General features: G+C 47.8%; 1 protein-coding gene and 1 long non-coding RNA gene across 2 annotated transcripts in view; both read left to right on the forward strand.

Annotated features, from left to right (window-relative positions):
- The window catches only part of LOC139062553 (uncharacterized), a 1,855-nt gene extending 1,518 nt beyond the window's left edge, over positions 1-337 (forward strand). Inside the window, exon 2 of the long non-coding RNA XR_011516104.1 lies at positions 188-337. This is a non-coding gene — a long non-coding RNA (uncharacterized lncRNA). The remainder of the gene's footprint in view (positions 1-187) is intronic.
- Positions 338-12,390: 12,053 nt separating this feature from the next.
- prx (periaxin) overlaps positions 12,391-19,458 on the forward strand; it is a 51,485-nt gene continuing 44,417 nt past the window's right edge. Inside the window, exon 1 of the mRNA XM_015950708.3 lies at positions 12,391-12,532. The gene's annotated coding sequence lies outside the window, so the exon portion shown is untranslated. The remainder of the gene's footprint in view (positions 12,533-19,458) is intronic.

Genomic DNA, 19,458 nt, shown 5'->3' on the forward strand with positions numbered 1-19,458 from the left:
GGATGCACAGATGGATGGATGAATGGATGGATGGATGGGCGGATGCACAGATGGATGGATGGATGGATGGATGGATGGGCGGATGCACAGATGAATGGATGGATGGATGGATGGATGGGCGGATGCACAGATGGATGGATGGATGGATGGGCGTTTCCTGAAGTCTGAACTCCTCCTCTGCCCTCAGGCAGCAGCAGCTTCCGACTCTTCATCCTGAGGAGACGAGCTGCTGAATCTCAGATGAACGGATTCTGACGCGTCGTCGGTCACAGAAACAATCCTGGATCAGCAGGAGGAAAACTGGGATGGACGTGGATTAAAGCACCTTTTCAAACTCCTTCAGCTCTCTGGTCTCTGGTTTTCACAAAACTATGTTTTGTTGTTGTTTACCTTATCGTCCTTTACAAACACTGACATGTAAAAACTCTCATTAAAGTTTTCTGACCCAAACGAAGCTTTTTACGTTCTGACTCTCAGCTCTTTGTCATGCAGAGCCGAGCTGAGGAGGTCCGTCAGATCCTCTCATGCCTCGTGTCTGAATGTGATGGAGCGGTTTAAATCTCTGACGCCTGCTTCAGTCGCTGGGGTTCTTTAAAACATTAGACGCTTTAGTGAACCTGAGGATTAAAACACCAGTTTTTATAGATTTACTCAGAATCCGCAGCGTGATCGCTGAAATACCTCAGAGTAGCAAGTTTCCTAATAAGTAATACCTGTAGTTATCACCAACAACACTCAGAGTGAAGTACCTGCCTCAGGTGCTGCCATTTCTCCATGTTAATGCACATTTAAGCCTTTATTTTTCATATCAAGGGAAAAAAAGCATTTTTGTTCATTTAAAACAATAGAAACAACAATTGTATATGAGTGTTATTATTGTTGTTGTTGTTGTTGTAACGTTGTGAAAGGCTAACAAAGTCATTTGGACTTCGTCACCGTTTATATCAGTTTATCAGCTCAGAGCTAACGCTGCAGCACCGGCGTTTGTAACTGGACACCAGCAGGAAAAAAGCTCTAAATTGGCAAGAAAGAGACGAGAAAAGGTGTTTGCTGTCTCGACCTTTTTAATGGTGAACTTCCAACTAGGAGAAGTGCAAAGCTCTCTCTCTTCCTCTCCTCAGGTAGACTTAAAGTTAGAATATGAAGCATTTTAATAAAAAACTATATTCAAAAACTAATAATACCTCCGCGGGCAGAATGGATGCACCGTTTCTCCTTTAAAAGCTACATTTAAAAAGGTAAATAATCAAATCTTTAGTCTGTCGGGCACGACGCTGTGTTTATGCTGACATCTACCAGCCACTAGAGGGCACTGTCGTGCTAAAAAGTCCGCTCAGCAAGGGACTGCAAAATGGCAGACTTGACAAGTCAAACAGCTGATTCTGAGCCCAGACGACGTTCTAACGGTAAATAATGTTGTAAAATGAACTTCTAGTAGAAACGAGTCCTCATCCTGCACGACTTGTGTCTGATCGTGCTGCTGGACGTGTCAGCAGTAACCCAACATCCCAGTGGCTGGAAAACTGGTCCTGTTGTTGCAGTACCACCCTGAACAGTTCACCAGACTGTGTTCCATAGTCAACCTTTAACAGCCAAAACTCACCTCCTTCACAATAAGAGCATGCCCTTCTATAGGGCTTGTGAGCACACGTGATTACGCACAGCATTCTGGGATGTGCCCGGACACGTTGGAAGGTTGGCGAGCGTAAATAAAACGTGAAACAAACGGTTCTGTCCAGAGAAGAAGCGGATTTGTGTGAATGAAAGTGTTAAATAACATAAAATCCCCAAAAGGATGCAGCATAGACAGGAATACGTTAAATAAAGACGTCGGGGACCGGTGTGCGGACACAATCAGCGTTATTAATGGTTTTTATCCACATGAATGACCCAAGACTGGAGCACCGATGACATATTCTTGCTGCTGCAGTTCAGCATGATGGACATTTTCAGTTTTCTTGTTTGTGGTGTGAGCGGATGTAAACGTCCGGATGAGAGGTAAACGTTTATTTGTTGGGTTTTCTAGTAAAACAGTCAAAATTATCATCCTACAGAACAAGTGTAGCAGAAGTTGTGATGGGTGTCAGCGCTCCTGCATTAGCTCACTGGTGTGTGTGTGTGTGTGTGTGTGTGTGTGTGTGTGTGTGTGTGTGTGTGTGTGTGTGTGTGTGTGTGTGTGGCAGTTGAAGGAAAGAAACGATGTATAGAAACCTACACCATCTGTAACTTAGCAGAATGAAAATAATCCGGAAGGTGATGGTTTTGGTCGCCTCATAGCCGCGATCCGATGAGACTTTGTTAAGCTAGCTACTTGGTCTCCGTGGTTTTGCCTCTAAGCAGGAAAACGGTGAAAATTTAGCTTGTTTTCCGCCTTTATTCTCCTGATGATCACGTGTGTCACCCACAACACACCGACTTACTATAGTTGTGTAAGAAAACCGATCAACTGAATAACAGATTAATTTAAGCCGACAGAACGAGACTGAGCGCTGTTACCACCTCAGTGGCCTAGTGGTAGAGAGTCTGCCCTGAGACTGGGAGATCAGGGTTCAGTTCCTGGAAGGGTCATACTAAAGACTTAGAAAAAAATTGGACCCAATGCCTCCCTGCTTGACACTCAGCATTAAGGGTTGGACTGGGGGGTTAAACCGCCAAATGGTTCCCGAGCGCAGCCGTGTCTGCAGTTCACCGCTCCCCCAGGGGATCGCACACACATCAGTGTGTGTGACAACTAATGGGACTTTAACTTTTAACTTTAACTTTACAGCAGTAACAGTCAACAAGTAACGACTCACACGCCTCCAACAGGGCGAACGCGTCGGTGATGACATCCCGATCACAAGCCCTGTTGTGAGGATATGCATTTATGTGTTCTCCACACTGGAGTTGTTTAAAGGTCCAAAGCCAGTTAACAGGAGCGACCCAGAAAAGATTTCTACTTCCCCTGAGAAACCACTGCATCTTTTTGCTTTACTCATATCAGGTGAGGCGAGCTAGCGGCTAATGTTGGGCTAACAATGCTAACGGTGAGTTAGAAGCAAATCGTCGGCTCTAAAATTATCTCAAGCTACTTTTCTCCCCGTCCTGTTCGGCTGGAAAGCAATCAGAATAATTTACTCTGAGTGTCGAAGCTTCACCGTTTTACTCTCACGGGTGGAGCAATGAAGCTTCAGCTGTAGCTAGGATATAGACCACTAACAATGTTTGCTGAAAGGCACACGGTAAAAATTCATAGTGTATTTAGTGCCAACCACAGCCTTAGGGTACGTGTCAATACTTGTGAGAGCACCTGTGTGTGTACACGCATGCAGTACAGGGATTTTAAAAAATTATATTTTATATACATATATAAATATACATATAAAGCTGAACATAAAGAATAATATAATAACATATAAAGAATAAAATTACTGACAAGGATAACTAAATAAAAAAAGAAATGGGGAAAAGTTTTTTTAAAGCAACCAAAAGCTTTTAAGGGTTACATCCTGAGATCCCTACACATGGTTAAGAAATGAAACGTATATTTAAAACATCTAAAAACGGACTGAATTCACTTTATAAGACCAACAACTAAACAGACTTTTCTAGTCCAGGTCCTGTTTGGGACCGTTTCAGTTTCATTGTGTGCTTTTCTGCACATTTAATAGAGAAAACGTGTCCTGGACATGATTTCACTCCATTTTAATGACGGGTTCCCCAGAAATGAAGCTCTCAGTCTGTTTGCAGGACAAACATGAACGTTCACCTGCTGCATGACGGTGCCGCTGGCAGAACCGGGGCATCACAGCAGGAAAGTTGTGGGACTGAATTCCAGCTGAGACCGTTCCGTGCGGACTTGGCGTGTTGTCCCTATGCACGCGGGGGTTTCCTCCCACTGACCAAAAGCATGCTGGGTAAATCACGCATCACGTTGGAGAGAAGTGTGTCTAAAACACAAACTACGGTGATATGCTGCTTTTTCTGTATTTTTGCTCCAAACAGCAGAACTAGAAAACTGTGAGGATTGGCCTAAAGCGAGCCGTTCCTCAGAGGACAGAAGAAGAAGAAGGAAGCTGCAGATGAAACGTAGAAGCTTTCAGAGCTCAGCTGAGTGGGCCTGATGAGAAGAACCCCGTTTGATCTTCTGAGTCACGTTGCGTGAAGCCCACAGCATTCTCAGGGTGTTAGCGTGGCGTAGCGTGGTTGTGTGTTCACACGTTGGCTCCATCCTCAGTGACTCAGCCATCGACTGCTCTGTTCTTGGGAGGATTCGCCGAGCCAAGTAGCTCAAAACTGTGTTTGTGAGCCCGGAGGACGATGGAACGTCACGTACTCTCACCACGTAAGGTGGAGCAAAAAGCATTTTAGCATTTCCTAAAAACATGAAGGAAGGCATGTATTTTCAAAATAAATGTCTTCACATGTTTGCAAATCTGAAAATCGGTGGATACAGAAGGCAACAGCAGACGTCTGCTTTAGCTTCACAAAGTACAAAACCAATCCTCAACAGTAAATGTCCTCCAAGCACAGCTGAAGACACAAAGAAGCCCCTGGCTGGATGAGAGCCCGGTGCGAGGAGAAGGATGGAAACGAGGGGCTAACGCAGAGCAGGAGGAGTCAAACAGGTCGAACAAAAGGAAAGTCGTTGTAGAAAATGATGGAGCACGTTAACACTGATGATGTGGCAGAGGAACGCTCCCAGGTGCTGCTTGGTCTGTTGGAATCAGTCGGCTCTCAAAGTACCTGCTGCAGGGACTCGCAGCCAGTGTTGGGCAAGTTACTTCAAAACTGTAATGCATTATTTATTACTTGTTACCCTCATTTTAAAGTAATTGATTACATTACAATATTACTGATTTTAAAATGCAAGGCATTACACTACTTTTGCATTATTTTAAGTTACTTTCACCAAAATAACTTCAGTATGAATCTGGTCATGTGACGCTCAGTGAGCTCATGACATATATGTGGAAGGTGATGTGGTGTCTGAACTAGGATTGCTGTTATAAACAGTCAGATATAATAACAGTGCTTTAAAATGATTGTTTACTAAATAAAAGCAACAACAATCTGTACTCTCAGCACGCTGCCATCTCAGGCCCTGTCCACACGTAGCCGGGGATCTGCCAAAACGTAGATATTTTTCTACGTTTTGGCCTGTCATCCACACGAAAACGGAGTTTTTTCACACAAAAACGGATCTTTTTAAAAACTCCGGCCAAAGTGAAGATCTGCGTTTTCTCCGTTTTGGGTGTCTGCGTGTGGACGGACAAAACCGGAGTTTTAAGGTCCGCAACGTCACTTTCCGCGACAAAAAATGCTGACATCACGTGTGCGACCTGTGTTTACACTAGCCGACATCATGGATGCCCTCAGAGCTGCGCTCGCTTTATCAATTGTCCAAGCGCTTTCTGCTTGTTTGTGTTTGCAAGAGGAATTACTGATCCTTGCGGAAGACCACAGACGAAGGACGAGGTTAAGAACGGGGGAAGTACTGCCGCCTACAGGTCTGGCATGTCCTTAACAACGTATTTATCCGGGTACGTGTGGACACAGTTCGTTTTTAAAACGCGGTGGTGTGGATGCAAGTTTTTGGAGGGGCGGATATTTGTTTTCAAAAAACCCGGCTACGTGTGGACTAGGTCTTATATTAACTGAGCAGGGAGTGAGGTGGTGGGGGCTCCAAGCCTATATTTGCCTTGGTCCCCAAATGCCTTGATACGGCCCTGGATGTGGGACTGACTTCTGGGGTGATCTGATTCTATCACATGTATAAATATTAAATGCTTATATATTATTTCTTTTCACTGGTAAAAATGTGTGTTGGGGATGAATCTACCTACTTTTTTCCTATTTTCTTGGTTTTATGTGAATAACTTCCGGCCCTTTCTCTCTCTAACCTTCCTGCATGCTGCATGTTTTCTCCGTCTTCCAGAAAAACTGTAAACTAGATTTCCTACTTTCTAACTAATCAGCCAAAGGGATCTACCGAACACAAATAAATAAATAAAAGCTTAATATGCGCTGCGCTCCAGCAGCAATGAGTCGAAATCACCGGGGCACAGATTATGAACTCAGCTGAAAAGTACATGAAGTACCAGAGAATACGGGCGGATATAAACGATCGCAGGTGAATGACTTTGTTTAGGTGGAGCGATTTTGTGAATATAACAGCGGCCGCGCGCAGGACGCAGCTGGAGTATTTGAGCCGTTACCGCTGCGTCCTCTCTGCTCAGAGAATGCCCGCAAAGCTGAGTCCATAAATGACGTCATATATGAGGATACTGGATCTTTTTTCAGGCTTCCTGCAGTTTGAACTTTTAGGAAACCCACATCTTGATTCTGGGTTTGAAAATGCGTTGTAATTACCGCGTTACTGACAACTGTACCGAGTAAATATTACCATTTTCTTTCCCTGTAATGCCTTACATTACCACATTACAGCAAAAAGCAATGCGTTACAGTAATTAATTACTTTTGTACCGCGTTACTCCCAACACTGCTCGCAGCATCCACGATGAACAACATTACCTCCCACTGGTGAAGTTTTAGTCATTATTGTGAGATCGTGAGATTTTTTTTAATGTTTGCATATAAACCAACAGGAGCCGCACGAGCCAGCATGACGCCACAAACACGTCACATTTGAGCCCAACAGCCTTAAAGTCGAGCCGTTTTTATCAACTAATTCTAATTAAATGATTACTTCTTACAAATGTTCCTCACCCAGAATTAACTCCTAATAACATTGTTGTGAATCCTCATCAAAGCACTTGTGGCCCTAAAGCCTCCAGATGCAGGATCAGGATTAGTGCCTTCATCAGAAACCTGCCCCCTGGTGGCGAGGGCCTGTTTTATTTACTTTTAGCTTTAATGTGGATGTAGAAATCATAAAAGTGTTTACATGTGTGTGTTAACATTAGACAGGACGTTTAAACGTTTGAGTCTTGTTCTGGTCCCTGAGGCTGATGCATGTTTGTCAGAGTCTGGACCCGTCCACGCCGGGGACAAGTCCACGCCGGGGACAAGTCCACGCCGGGGACAAGTCCAGCCGGGGACGAGTCCACGCCGGGGACAAGTCCACGCCGGGGACAAGTCCACGCCGGGGACGAGTCCAGCCGGGAACGAGTCCAGCCGGGGACGAGTCCAGCCGGGGACGAGTCCATGCCGGGGACAAGTCCAGCCGGGGACGAGTCCAGCCGGGGACGAGTCCACGCCGGGGACGAGTCCAGCCGGGAACGAGTCCAGCCGGGGACGAGTCCAGCCGGGGACGAGTCCATGCCGGGGACAAGTCCAGCCGGGGACGAGTCCAGCCGGGGACGAGTCCACGCCGGGGACGAGTCCAGCCGGGAACGAGTCCACGCCGGGGACGAGTCCATGCCGGGGACGGGGACGAGTCCAGCCGGGGACGAGTCCAGCCGGGGACGGGTCCACGCCGGGGACGAGTCCACGCCGGGGACGAGTCCATGCCGGGGACGGGGACAAGTCCAGCCGGGGACGAGTCCAGCCGGGCTGCAGATAAAGCCTCCAGCAGCAGCAGACAATGGAGCCGGGCTTTACAACGGGTCACGGCACACTGCTGACTGTCCACTACTGCTAATACACTCCTATTCTGTTACAGCTCATTGTGTGTGTCCGTCCTTTATTAACACACACACACACACACACACACACACACACACACACACACACACACACACACACACACACACACACACACACACACACACACACACACACACACACACACACACACACACACACACACACACACCTCTTCATAGACGATACAAGAATGACTGATCCGTTTAGCGATGCTAAGCTGAGACAGTCCCTCTCCATCCGCCCATGGGAGGTCTCTACCCTCATTTTCTGTCCATTTGGGATCCACGCTGATGGAGTAGCTCGGTCTCCCTACAGACCACTCTAACAGCACCAACCCCTGACCCACCCACCTGCCTCCCCCTGCAGCAGAGGTCTCCCAGCACCACGGCCTGAGCGCGGGCTGTTCCACAGCTGTGGTTGCTCCTTTGGCATCTTGGACCATGTGTGAGTGTCTGCGTGGGATATTCAGGGTCACCTGGACGCCCTCCTCTGATGCAGGTCAGACTGAATTGTTACTCTGCAACATGGCGCAAGACAACCTGCATACAGCATGGGTAAAGCAGAAATGTGAATTAGCAGCAGGCAGAGCTTTAGAAATGGCTGAAAAGTGGGTTTTTGAACTTGTGTGTGAAGTGGTGAATTCTGCCCTTGTGTCTTGAGCTACTTGAGTAAATTCCTGCTCAGATTTGAATCTTTTCAGAGATCTGTTGTGACTTCATCATGGCGGATGCTCGTCTGGACAACTGAAAAACTGGAGATATTTACTCCAAAGCATCCTTCTGTTGCTTTATTTCATGTTTTAAAACGCCTGAAGAGGATTGTTTGTTACAGAAGCTCTACTGAAAGTCACCTAACCTGCAGCAACAGCAGCAACAACGTTTCTGTGTAGACATCATGGTTAACAAAAAGATTCCTGAACAATCTCCTTTCATCCTACAGGACTGACGAGCTAACAGCTAGTCCAAAAGCAGCCAAGATGAAAGTGTTTTGCTGCTGGTTTACATCAGTTATAAACCAAAACGTTGATCTATTTCTGCAGGAATGTTACTAAAATCCTGCATCCAGGTGCGACCCCTGGATGGGCACGAGGTGCATTTGCTGCTCATGATGTTTATGTAAATAATCAACTTCCCTGTAAACTATCTGTACCATAAAATTCACACGTTTAAATATTTATGAATGAAAGTTTGTTTTGTAAGAAGTAAAGTGAAATTTCAGGAGAATGCGTTGATTTCTGAACCGTAGCAATGGTGAGCTAGCTGCTAGCTGCTAGCTGCTAGCACATCAGTTCTGAAGGATACAAAACCTCCTCTTCCAATCATTCACGAAGCTGTCTGGAAGTAGGATGACGATGGTTCCTAACTTTGTGTGGATAAACTCTAGAAATGGCCGAAGCCCTCGCTGTGATCCATCCTCGTGGTGTTGACTTATCGCAGCAACTCTCTTACTCTCACCGAGCTTTTGGAGACGAAACGCAAAAACTGCAGCAAACGCAACACCGCTCTCGTTAAACTTTGAACATTTTTGGCACGTGCACATTAAAAAGTGCCTGAATTACCACTGACAGAGAGCCATTGAGCAAAACAGATCAGACTTTATGTTTAGTGCAGCAAACCACAGAAACTTTTTGTTGTTCCCACAAATGCTAACGGTTAGGGTTAGCCCACAGCTGCCCTGGAGTGGGCCCGGTTCACCAGCAGCTGATGATGGTCTGAACAAAAGCTGGTTGGTCTTTTCTCAGGGTGTGAAAAACAACACTGAATGACTTGATTTGATAACAAAGGCTGCACAGTGGAGCAGTGGTAGCGCTGCTGCCTTGCAGCAAGGAGGTACGGGGTTCACGTCCCAGCCTCCGGGCTTCTCCAGGGTCCAAAAACATGACAGTCATTGATTTCTCTAAAGTGTCCTTAGGTGTGAGTGTGTGTGCACAGTTGTTTGTCGTAACCCCCCCACCCCCCACCCACCCCGATGCAGGAAGCCCCTCCACGAGTGTGTTGAAATCTGCTCTACACACTCGTGCATACCCACAGCCGGCTCCGGTTTCCGGGCCCGTTTAGGCGCTGACGAGGTAACAGCTGTGGTCTGCGGTGACACCCCACCCCGACCCAACACGGACCGTCTGCTCCGGTCTTTCCTGTTCATCATCAGTCCCAGAATAATCCAACACAAATCATCATTTCATAGAAAAATGTGTAAACCCCGCCCCTCGTATTCCGGCCCCGCCCAGTCCAGCCCTCGTCCAGGTCCCAGACCTCCCCGGCTCTAAATCCTGGCTTTGTGTGGGAGCTGGATGAGACAATGAGCTGCTAGCTGACGCGGGGCTGGCTGGCTGATCTGCACTGACAGCATCTCCTCCCCAACAGCCCCCGGTGCAGCTGGGTGGTCCTACAGCTGACCGCGGGTCATCACACATCAGAGCCCTAGGTGGTCTCCAAACGACACGTTTCAAGCCTCTCTGCTTGAGTGCAATCTTTCACACCCTCTCCCTCTGTTATGAGACGGGGTTGCCTAGGCAACACGTCAGGAAGGAAACGCCCTCGCTCCAGAACCAGGAGGGTTCTGATCCATGAAAACCTGCAGAGCAGGTGTCCTGCTCAGACGCAGACTCCTGTTGATGAGGAGGCACAGTGGCTCCCTCTGGGTGATGGAGCTCCTTCTGACCTCCATGGCAGAACCCTAACCTCAGAGAGGGCTCGGCTGTGGGAGTCGGTCCGCTTCAGGCCCAAAACGCCACCTCGGTTTTCTGGAGTGGAAACGTAGTCTCTGTAAAAACCAGATCATGAGCGGTCGGTCACACGTGATGCTGTTGTGGGTATTTGACCAAAACAGCTACAGAACCGTTGTTTCTCAGCAGAGGATGAATTTAGTGTAAAACTGTGGAAAGCAAAGTGAAGTCACGTCTTCCGTGTTTGATGCTCCATCTTTCTCACACGAATAACTCGTGATGGTTGTGTGAACCTGTTTAGACCCGCTGAGCATCGTTTCTTCTGCTGGTGGCGTCAGCAACAATCACTCTAAATGGTCCTTCTAACTAAACTGTGCACTCACACCAGGTGTGGGTTTCCTCTGGGATGAATGAAGCCTTTCTGGTTTTATCGTACGGATGAAAGGAGAACTCAGCAGAAACATCAGCAGCTTTTCCAAAACGAGATCCAAAGCCCCATGGTTCTGTTTTCAGCTCTGTGAGATAAAAATACTTCACTCCCAGAGACGGACAGCTTCAAAGCCTGTCCAGATCAGGATAAACAAATAAACAGAATATAGATTTTAATATCAAATCACTTTTTCAACATTATCAAACATTAACTTTGTGTGGATTTTCTCACATTAAACCACTTCTGGTCTTAAAGCATCCAGATGGAGTATCAGGATTAGTACCTTCATCAGAAACCTGCCATCATTGTAACTATTACTATTATTATTATTAATACCATGATTAATAATAATATTATTAGCATATTATTAAAATTATTGTTGTTGTTATTATTATTATTATTAATATATTATTATTGTTGTTGTTATTATTATTATTAATAATAGTATAATTATTATAATTATTGTTGTTGTTATTAGTATTAGTATTATTAAAAATAATATTATTAATAATATATTATTAATAATAATGCCCCTGAGTAGGTATGGGTGGGGGCCTGGGGTTCCTGTGTTCTGGGGCAGCTCCTGGATATCTGGGACTTGGAGCTCCCCCCGTCTCCTACACATCTTTGGGGGGCGGATCTGTGGTCCCTCACACTCTGTTGGACGCTCCTATAGAGAAACCTTACATAAACAAGCGCGTGTACACACACAGGTGCTCACATGGTGCTCTCATAAGTATGGACTTGGGCACGTTCAACACAGGTCTTAAGGCTGTGGTTGGCACTAAATGCACTGTGATTTATTATCGTGATTGTTCAGTTAAACAGTGTTGATTTTATATTTCACCATCAGGTTGACGCGGTGATAGCTTGCTCCTGATGTATTGCTGTGTGTCCCTCTTCTGCAGGTCTAGAAGCAGACTCTTGTTCATCATTGATTGTTTGTTTTTGTGGAAGACCCTCCCCCCTTCCTTTGGTCTCTTCCTTTCTCTTTCACCTCTGTCTCGTGTCTGGACTATAAAGCATCAAAAACAATAACAATAAAGTTTTAAGTATCAGGCGTGACATTAAAAGCAGACGCTTTGATGCTCCACCTGAGTAAATCTGTAAGGCTTGTCACCAGCATTCAGACATCAATTCTGTTTGCTTCGCAGCCAGACAGGACACGGTAAAAAAATATGTATTATGCTTATTATTATTGTTATTATTATTATTATTATTGTTGTTATTATTATTGTTATCATCAGATTTTAAGTTGTGAAGTTCGGCCCTTTTCTCAGACCCATGCAGACGAAGACGAGCCTCATCCAGAGCAACAACTCTGACTTTAACACTGATAACTCTCTGCTCTTTCAGCCAAACACAGCTTACCACCGTTTCATTTTAAGTTCTTGCAAAACAGCCACCATATTTAGATGATTTCATATTTCATATCCTATCATTTGTAATCCTCTCAAACCTCATCATGAAATGTCACAAACTTTATGGTTTTTCTCCACCCTCCTATAGTCACGTTGCCCCGCCTCCCTCTGCCCTAATATGGGTGCATCTCTGTGACCTGCAGCCAATCAGGAAGCTGGATGCCTCCCTCCAGGAGATGCCATGGGTCTGAGCCAGGTCTGAGTCTCAGTGAGGGGAGCAACAAGCTGACGGGTGGCACGGGGCAAAAGGCTTCAGCTGCAGAGACAGGGTGGAGACCTTCAGAGCAAAACCACAGAAGAAGTTAACGGAAGTAGCAGGAAGGACATTAGAGATGAAAGAGTTGCTGGATTAGATTAGACTAGATTAGAGGAGAAGTGAAGTTTCTGCAGGTGGAGGTCGACCAGCAGGAGGAGAAACCCTGAGAACAGGTAGGGTGGGTGAATGAGCTTCGTTATGTCTGACCATGCTGACGGCTGCAAACGTGACGCTGCTTTTGGAGGAAGGGAAGGTATCAGGAGGAGTCTGGCTGATGAAAACACAGCAGGTGGTCTCCATGGGTTATGGAGTAAAACCCCTGCAGCATGGCTCCTCGTGGTTCCTCGGCGGGTCTTCTTTAGTTTCCTGACCTGGTGAGGTGACTCTTGGCTGCTGCGGCTGGAGCATCCTGCAGACGCCACTCTGCTGACGTTGGAGGCGTAACAATAGAGCGCTGTTTAAACGCAGAGCCTTTCAGTAGGACAGCTGCAGCTTGTGTTTACTCCAACATGCCAGCTGCTGCTCACAAACACTTGAGTGTTCACTCAGGTTTATGGGAAGTGTCTGCAGCGTGACCTGCCACCATGTTGTACGTTTGCAGCAGTCGCTGCTGAACCACAGACTGCTTCCTCTAAAATGTGATTTCAGTAGGATTTGATGCCTTTTCTTGTTGTTTCCAGCACAAAAACAACCACATGGTCACGCTTTTTCCCTGTACAGCCTGGTCCTGGCTGGACTGGTGGGCCGTTGCTCTGATGACCTGACCTGACCTGAGCTGCTTGCAGGACGCGCTCTGTCCAAATAGCTCCTGTCTGCACGTTACACAGCAGAGACAGCTGCAGGGGACGTCATAAGATCTGTTGTCCCTAATGCCCAGCTCCACCATGAGCTGGCCCCTCAGGCGGGTGTGTGTGTGACCCACAGTGGGTCACACACACCCGCCAGACTCAGGTGTAGCATCAACTTACTCAGCATGCACAGGTGTACACCTGAGGAACGCAGCGGCCACTTGTTCCTGTGTGCTGCAGGGGCGGGCCGCTGGGCCGCTAGCTCCTCCCAAACAGAAGCCAAGTCGTCTGATTGTTTAATGATCATAAATTATTGAACTCAATCATTGACTGGATCTGGAAATATTTTGTGGAGTTTCAGGTGTTTGAATTTGACACAAGGACAGAACACGTCACTACAGGGAAGGGAAGTCTTCCTTTATCTGCGTAGTCAGATGATGGATGGTCTTCATCATCGGCTTCCTGTGGGTGGGGTCGGGATCAGCTTCAAGTGCTGTCCAGAGCTCAGCTTGTGAGGAAGCTCTGACGTAAAAAAGGAGCGAGAACTTCCCTCGGAGCGCCGAGACGGATTGAGAGGAAGGAAAACTTCTGTAACCAACGAGTTTGGATTCAGATTTATTCAAATATTTTAATCCCTTAAATCTCAGATAGTTTTTATTCTGACACATCAGATTATATAAGCGCTCGGTGTGTGTGTGTGTGTGTGTGTGTGTGTGTGGGGGGGGGGGTTATCTGAATCAGATAAATAAACCAGTTTCCTGTTTATATGGAGGCACTTCCTGTCTTGAGGCTGACGCCTGCGGGTGTGTCCTGTTTTTTATTTGTTAATCTGATGTTTGAGACCAGGAGGAAACTTCCTGTGATTTATCGTCCTAATCTGGTGTAATTTGGTGACTGTGCTGCACGGTGGTCGCTTCCAGCAACATGTCTGAGACCTTCGGCTCAAACGGCTGCAGAACATCATAACCTGCTCCATCTTTAGTCATTGGAAATTCTGTCATTTTAACAATAATTAAATTCAAATTCAAATTCTATTTGTCACATACACAGTCATACACAGTATGAAATGCCTTACACACCTGCTCGTGACCTAAGCGTTGAAAATAAAACAACTGTACAACTGTACATTAACAATAATTAAACGTTTCTGATCACATTAAGAAGCGTTTCTTACCAACAAACAAAGAAACAATAATTGTGTTTGATGTTTTTATTTATCGGGGCAACGAGGGTTATAATATAAAATAATGCTGAGCAGGAACACAGAAATGTTTAACTTTTTATTCAAACTTTTCCAGTTTTTAAACACGGTTTTCCTTCAGTAGTTTTTTCTGTTAGGGTTGCTGCACACATTATTAAGATTATTTATTAACACAAACTCTTCCAGGCAGCTGGCCTGCAGGGTAACGGGGTCATGTGAGGTCAGACTTAGAGGCGGTTCTACCATTAGGCATAGGTCCATGGCTGCCTGGGGCCCCCTTATGATGGGGGCCCCCTTATGATGGGGGGCCCCCTAGCCCTGACTGCTGGCACCCCTCTGTTAATGGCACAATGGACTATTCCTTTAAGACGGCGATGCACAAACAGGAAGTGATTGGTAGTCATTCCACTCCAATCCAGTTGGTGGCGGTAATGCACCAAATTGTTGTTTGCCAAGTGCCATGAGACCACAAATGAGAAGAAGAAGAGAGGCGGGAGCGTTCGTAACAAACTCGAAGCGATAGTGAAAACATGAAGAATGACATGGAGTCATCCTCGTGGCTCCAATAAGAGAAAGAAGCAGCTCGCTTCATAAAAGCTTTTATCTTCACTTCCGAAAGGGACGTCGTTTTTCGATGTAAACATCAAAAGGAAGCAGAAAAGGAAAGACAATGGAAAATGTTTAAAGGGAGGAAAACGTGGCCCAAAATGGAAAATAGAAGAAAAAACAAGAAAGGCAAAAGCACGGGAGCACTGACAGGAAAGAGAACGCACTCAAAGGGAGAGAAAGACAGGAAAACAGAGGAGGACTAATGAAAAGTGAAAATAACTCGTGTCAGAAGAGGAGAGAGTTTCACAAATCCAGTTAAACATAAGATTGTCAAAAATTTAGTGGAAGGGGGCCCCATGTCTGTGTTCGCCTTGGGCCCCCAAATTGCTAAATCCGCCTCTGGTCAGAGGTGAAGCAGCAGAGCGATCTCGTCTCTGGTTTGTTGCCACAAAAAAATCATTTTAAGATTTTCCAAATAAATACAATATACTCTGCAACATCATCACCAGAGGGTGTGTTCCACCTACAGGGGATCACACTCCTCAGCCTCCTGGGAAAGGTCTACTCCAGGGTACTGGAGAGGAGGGTCTGGTCCATAGCTGAACCTCAGAGAGAGGAGGAGCAATGTGGTTTTCATCCTGGCCGAGGAGCTGTGGACCGACTCTTTACCCTTGCTAGGGTGATGGAGGGGTCAAGGTGATTTGTGGATTTGGAGAAGGGTTATGACCGCGTCCCCAAAGGCACCCTGTGGGGGGCGCTCCAGGAGTATGGGGTGGATTGTCTTTTGCTAAGGGCCCTTCGGTCCCGGTACCAGAGGAGTGCAAGTTGGTCCTCATAGCCGGCAGTAAGTCGGACCTGGTCCCAGTGAGGGTTGGACCACCAGGGCTGCCCTCACCGGTCCTGTTCAAAACGTCATGGACAGGATTTCTAGGAGCAGCCGTGGTGCTGAGGGTGTGGAGTTTGGTGGCAGCCGTGCGTTAAGTGGATGATGTGGTCCTCCTAGCTTCATCAGGCTCTGACCTTCAGCTCTTGCTGGATAGGTTTGTGGCCAAGTGTGAAGCGGCTGGGATGAGGATCAGCACCTCCAAGTCTGAGACCATGGTTCTCGACCGGAAAAGGGTGGCTTGCCAACTCCGGGTCGGGAGAGAGGTCCTACCTCAAGTGGAGGAGTTCAGGTATCTCGGGGTCTTGTTCACGAGTGAGGGTAGGAGGGAGCGGGAGATCGACGGGCGGATTGGGGCAGCGTCTGCAGTGATGTGGACGCTGAACCGGTCTGTCGTGGTGAAGAAGGAGCTGAGCTGGAAAGCCAGGCTCTCCATTTACTGGTCGATCTACCGCCCACTCCTCACCTGCGGTCACGAGCTCTGGGCGATGACCGAAAGAACAAGATGGCGGATACAAGCGGCCGAAATGAGTTTCCTCCGCGGCGTGGCCGGGCTCAGCCTTAGGGAGAGGGTGAGGAGCTCGGACATTCGGGAGAGACTCAGAGTAGAGCCGCTGCTCCTCCATATAGAGAGGAGTCAGTTCAGGTGGTTTGGGCATCTTGTTAGGACGCCTCCCCAGGGAGGTGTTTCAGGCATGTTCTGCCGGCAGGAGGCCCCCTGGTCCACCCAGGACACGTTGGAGAAAGCACATCTCCGAACTGGCCCAGGAACGCCTCGGGGTCCCATCGGAGGAGCTGCTGGAGGTGGGAGGGAAGAGGACGGTCTGGATCTCCCTCGTTGGGATGCTGCCCCCGCAACTCGGATAGGCGGAAGAACACGACGACAAATGCAGGTGAGACTTTTATGTCTCATCTCTTAGCAGCACCGTTAGGAACAGACAGACCATAATATTTACTTTTGTCGCTGCTGTTGAAGGTTTACAGCCTCCGACGACAGACTGAAACACTCCAGGACAAAGAAACGTTCAGTAAAACTTCACATTTTAACTCAAATCTTCTGGGTCCTGTTTAGATGAGGCGCTGGGAAGGATTATTAAAATGTGCTTCGGTGCACTGACGAGGCGCCAGGACCGGTCAGAACCAGCAGCTTTTGTCTGGTTTGAGTTCTCCTGCGAGGTTCCTCCGCCTCTCGTTACATACGGAGTCGTCCCTCACATTCAGCCCAAAGGAACATTCAGCTCTAAATTTAAAGCTGTTCAGATGTTTACCCTCCGTCTTGGGTCGAGAATAGAAGCACCCCCCTCCCTCAGGACCAGTGTGACTGCTCTAAAATTAGACTCGATGGCGTGTGTGTTGTCCACTCAGACTGCCCGTGTTTCCTGTGTGTGAACACACGAGCGACGTGAGGAAAATCAAACAAACTGTTTCTGCTCATCTGGTTTGGAAGCCTCTCCAGTCTCAGTCACATCCTCAGCTGCGGCAGCCTCAGCGTCAGCTGTTGCAGGAACAGTGCGAGCCGAGGACCAACCCTAACATCTTTACCTCGTCTGATGGTTTCAGAGCAGGCGTGACGTCATCACACGTTGGCGCAAGAGCTGACCTCAGACCAGACCCAGGGAGAACCCCAAACATCCAACCATGCTCCCAACACACTGCAGTTCCAGCCTCGTCCACTAGGGGCTGGCAGCAAATCCTCATTGACTCCCATGTTAAAAAAGTAATTTAACAGCAGAAATAAACGTGTTTACAGCCTGGTTCAAACAATCATTCTAGGTTCAGTAGATCTAGTTTACATTGGTGACAACTCTGAGGGGGTGAGTCACTTTCTAACTCTTCTGTTTGGTGGAATTTAACGAATTCTCTATTATTAGATTAGTTTGACACCTAGCACAGGTGTCAATGCTAGCGCTAGGAGCTAGCTCCGGGGAAGGCCTCAGCCTGGGACTCACATTAATAGATGTTCGGCCATTTTGACTCTGAACTTTGGTTGTGTCCTCTGTGTTCGTGGCTGGATGTTAGCTGTGGGATAAGTTGGACAAAGAGGGTAACGATCATCCGAGAAGCCTCTGCTTCGTTTTTATCGGTAAATAAAATTATGTTTCTGAACTTTATTTTGCTGGCTGAAATGGGGGGGTGGGGGGGGGGGTGCTGTGCTTGGTCAAAATGGGCTGAAATATAACATTGGTGGGGCAGGCTGGGTAACTGACCGAGGCTAGATGGAGGAGGCTTCTGGGCTTTGCTGGTCCACCGCAGTCCAAGATCCGCTGCAGACTGGACGTTTTCCCAGTTTCAGTAACAAATCTCTCCCTTTAACAGCGGTGGCCCTGAGATCAGAAACCCAAGAATCTGCCGCTCCATCCTTCTGGAGACGCTCCAGCGAGCGGGAGACCCAGCCTCTCCTGTCTCCCGGCTGGGGACAGCTGCTAGACGCAGGCGGTTGTTCGCTCCCATCTCCCGTGGGAGCGAACAACCGCGGCCACCTGGCCTCCATGCAAGACTTTCTAAGCTGATGCTGCTTCACTTTAGTCGTTCTACTGACTCGAACGACGATGTCGCCCTCTGCTGCTTTAAAAGAACCAAGCAATGCAAGTTGACAAAATACACAGCATGAACGTACAGAACAGTCTACATGAGTTTTGTGGATTTGGAGAAGGCGTTCGACCGCGTCCCTCGGGGGGCCCTGTGGGGGGTACTCCGGGAGTATGGGGTACCAGGCCCTCTGATACGGGCTGTTAGGTCCCTGTATGACCGGTGTCAGAGCTTGGTCCGCATTGTCGGCAGTAAGTCGGGCTCGTTCCCAGTGAGAGTTGGACTCCGCCAAGGCTGCCCTTTGTCACCGATCCTGTTCGTAGCTCTTATGGACAGGATTTCTAGGTGCAGCCAAGGTGTCGAGGTGGCCTGAGAATCGGGTCTCTGCTTTTTGCAGATGATGTGGTCCTGTTGGCTTCATCAGAACGTGATCTCTCGCTGGAGCGGTCTGCAGCCGAGTGTGAAGCAGCTGGGAGGAGAATCAGCTCCTCTAAATCAGAGACCATGGTCTTGATTCAGAAAAGGGTAGAAAGCCTTCTCCGGGTCAGGGATGAGGTCCTGCCCCAAGTGGAGGAGTTTAAGTGTCTCAGTCTTGTTCACGAGTGAGGGAAAACTGGAGCGTGAGATCGATAGGTGGATCGGTGCTGCGTCTGCAGTGATGCGGGCGTTGTACCGGTCTGTCGTGGTGAAGAGAGAGCTGAGTCAGAAGGCAAAGCTCTCAATTTACCGGTGGATCTACGTTCCTACCCTCACCTATGGTCATGAGCTTTGGGTAGAGACCAAAAGAATGAGATCGCGGATACAAGCGGCTGGAATGAGTTTTCCCCACAGGGTGTCTGGGCTCTCTCTTTGAGATAGGGTGAGTAGACCTGCTGCTCCTCCACATCGAGAGGAGCCATTTGAGGTGGCATCTGGTAAGGATGCCCCCTGGTGAGGTTTTCCGGGCACGTCCAACTGGGAGGAGACCTAAAGGGAGACCAGGACATGCTGGAGGGACAATGTCTCTTGGATGGCCAGGGAACGCCTTGGGATTTTCCCAGAAGAGCTGACCCAAGTGGCTGGACAGAGGGAAGTCTAGGCCTCTCTGCTTAGGCTGCTGCTCCGGCGACCCGAGTCCAGAGAAGTGGAAGAAAATGGATGGATGGATGG

The sequence above is a fragment of the Nothobranchius furzeri genome, chromosome 13 (assembly GCF_043380555.1).
Source record: "Nothobranchius furzeri strain GRZ-AD chromosome 13, NfurGRZ-RIMD1, whole genome shotgun sequence".
NCBI lineage: Eukaryota > Metazoa > Chordata > Actinopteri > Cyprinodontiformes > Nothobranchiidae > Nothobranchius > Nothobranchius furzeri.